At 25.7% G+C, this 3,620-nt stretch overlaps 1 protein-coding gene across 1 annotated transcript in view; it reads left to right on the forward strand.

The window, feature by feature from the left end:
* Window positions 1-1,614: 1,614 nt before the first annotated feature.
* Window positions 1,615-3,620, forward strand: part of LOC116848377 (plancitoxin-1) — a 476,759-nt gene continuing 474,753 nt past the window's right edge. The window contains exon 1 of the mRNA XM_032824380.1: window positions 1,615-2,058. The gene's annotated coding sequence lies outside the window, so the exon portion shown is untranslated. The remainder of the gene's footprint in view (window positions 2,059-3,620) is intronic.

Raw genomic sequence — 3,620 nt, forward strand, 5'->3', positions numbered from 1 at the left:
AATATATACATTACAAAACAACGCCGGAGATTCTTCTCAAGTTCATAAAAGAATAAGTCAAATAGTCTCATCATCCTGTAGTCATTTTGATTTCAACATGACGTGGATTACATTTTGGTCTATAATACCACAATTATCATCTAAACATCCATTTTTACCTTTTCTTATGAAATTTTATTGCGTACAAAGTCAATTTATCTGATGTCAATTTTTCGTCAAATTTAATTATTTTTTTGACACAATGACAACAAACGACGGTTTTGATGTCATATTGACATCATTTTGACTAAGCTGTTTTCGCTGGGAAAGTTTCTGATCTTTCTTTCGTGTGGATACAATAAAATTTATTAAATCCGAAGAAATCTTTTTGAGTTGAAGTAATTCTATATGAATACTCTAAGAAGTTCTGAGGAACTCCAATCATGGTGTATGTAACTTCCTAAATCATTCTTATAGTATTCTTCCACGAATTTCTAAGGAAGTACAATTCAGGAAAAAAGAAAACTTTAGGAACACTTAAAGAATTCATCGTGCTATCTGGGTAGTTACCACATATGGTGTGACTATACACAAAGCTATTATATACGCAATGATATTTTCGTTTGATCTAATTATCTTTTAACATCCTTTTTGTAGAAAATAGAAATTTAAATAATAATGTTTTAACTTTGGATTTGTTTTCTGAAAGTATGTATGTGAAATATTTCATATATGAACATATTTGTTTTTATATAATTCTATCTATGTAGGGAAACACGTGAATTATTTTCACTTGGCCTAACTACCTGATATCACGTTTTTTATAAAAAATAGAAGTTTAAACAACAATATTTCTTATTAACATTTTTAAATGTGTTATTTTACAAATAAAATATTTTTTATAGAAACATTAATTTTTGTATAATTCCACTCGTACAGGCAAGCGCGTGAACTTGGCGTCTTTTTTCATCTTTTTTTAAAAAAAGGTAAGTTTGTTATATACTACCTAGAACGCGCGCTGCCTCTTGAGATGTGCGGGATGAGAAAGAGGTTTCTTGTTTCTCCTCTTATCGTTGTCTGATTCATATTATAGTCGAGAGTGGGGAGAATGTGATACAATCCAAGTTAAAAGTTAGAGATAATATGAAAAGCAGTAACCACTAAATGGCAATGGCTTAAACTTTTGAACGAAAGTTTAAGTTATAAAAAAAATATATATTTTTTCTCATTTATTATTCTCATTTATTATTATTTAGTATTCATTTATCGACTTATTATTAAGAAAAACAAAGCAAAGATGGTTTCTAATTCGGAGATTCAGCTTATGTTTAGAAATCAACCGACTTAGCTTTTGGTTCAGACTGTACTAGATAAAAACAGAGCGCTGTGTGTGTGTGTGTGTGTGTGTGTTCGACCTACAAGCATGCTCTCTCTCATCCTGCAACAATCAAAAGGTAGCGCGCGTTCTAAGTAGTATATATTTCAGTGGGAACAACCCCAATATTTTTATACTTTTGACATAACCTATATAATTAAAAATAATATATTTATATTTATATTTACACATGTAAAAAAGACATTAAAAATATTATTAATATTAATACTAAAAACATTATTATACATGTTCAATATATTCATCGTATTATACTTACTATTTCATTATCCATTGTTCGAATATTTACACTTGCTGATGTCGCTTGTAGTTGGAAAATTCGAACTACAATTTCATGTCGCTAGCGCCGGCATGACGTCATCATATCGCAGAAAATGAGCGATGAGCGATGTGCGTGAAAAGGTACCTTTAGAATCAATCGAAAATCTGGATGCACAATGCATCTACATATTCATGCACATCATGACTGTCGACTATTCCGAAAAAGTGACAACGTTGTCTAGATGCAGCTTTGATGTTGACAGTTCATGCTATGTAAGACTGATTATTTCTTTAAAGTAAGAGAAGTGTCACATGAAAATGTTTTTGTGAAAGCTAAAAGTGATTAGAAATAATTTTCAAGATAAATTAAGGAGAATTGTGTCCTGAATTGAAGTACTGATATACATACATGTATACATATTGAGGTAGATATAAAACATATATTATAATTTAAAAGATAATTAAGTTACAATATCAAGTAGTAATCAATTTATATTTTTACATACTAAGTATTGTGTATGCTTTATTGTGCCATTTAAAATAAAAAAATCATACAAAGAATAATTAAAAATGGATATTAAATATATACAATTTATTTTGAGCATTAGAGCACCTACGGCTGGTATTCATAGTCGAATCTTATTTCAAGACCGTTTTAAGTAATGTCTTAAAATGCGAATATGACTCTGTGATTGGTTCATAACATCTTAAAACAGTATTTATAGTACAGTACAGATGATCTTAAATATAAGATCTGACTATGAATACCGGCTTAATTGTGTAATGCACAAAAGATGGAAGGAACTGGCATTGATTAAGGAAGACAAAAAGAAAAATGATAAGTTATAATAAATTTGTAAACATCAATAACAGATTTGTAATAAAATGCAATATATAATACCCATATAGTACACAATATTCTATGAATATTCTTATGGAATGCGAATATTCTCAATTTCAGAATATTCAAATAGAATGTTCAATAAATATACATAGAATATTACAATTAGAGTCATATTTTCATGAAAAAGAACATGCTAAGAATATTCTTCGAAAGTGTATAGAATATTTGTGGAGAATGTTTGTGGAATATTCTTCAAGAACGATTTTAGAATACTTGTTCCAAACCATTTTAGAATATTCATTGAGTTTATGTATTGCACATTGTTTATGGTGTAATAGGTGTCTTAATAACTTCTGAGAAAGGTAGTGAAATCTGTGATTATATATAACCGGCACATTACCCAGACAGCACACAATATTTATGATAAAAATTCATAAATATTTATGTCGAATTATCTTTTAAAAATATACAAATATTTTACAAATATTTTAGGTACATAAAGCAAAAAAGTTTCAAAATCTTTATTCAAAATATTAAAATATAGACTAAATATTTTATACAATATCTATAGTAAAAAAAAGTATTTCTAATAACATTTTTATAAAAAAAAGTAAAAAAAGTAAAAAAGTATCTCTAGTAATATTTTTAGTAACATTTTATAAATATTTTAGGAACATAAAGAGAAAAAATATCAAAATCTTTATTCAAAATATTATTAAAATATAGATTAAATATTTTATACAATATTTATAATAAATAAAAAATAAATATTTGTAGTAATATTTTGTAAATGTTTCTATTAACAATTATTATACATGAAAAAAATAAATTTAATTATTTATAACTATTAAACTAAAAAATAAAAAATTCGAAATTTAAATTGGTAATGTATACTGAAAAAATTCTTTAAATTAAAGAAATATATTTTGTTAAATATAATTTTTTAACTTAAAAAATATTTGTTAGATTTTAGAACACGTAATAAATATAACGTAATATTTTTTATTTATAAAATGAGATGTAAAATTATGAATTTCTAAATAAAAAAATGATTTCTTTGATTTTTTAAAAATATCAGTATATAAGAATAAATAAATGATTTCCTTACAAGAAGAAAATTAGTTTTTTTAATGTAAAAACTGT

Source organism: Odontomachus brunneus, unplaced genomic scaffold (assembly GCF_010583005.1).
Source record: "Odontomachus brunneus isolate Ranch 3 - 2012 unplaced genomic scaffold, Obru_v1 Obru_scaffold_094, whole genome shotgun sequence".
NCBI lineage: Eukaryota > Metazoa > Arthropoda > Insecta > Hymenoptera > Formicidae > Odontomachus > Odontomachus brunneus.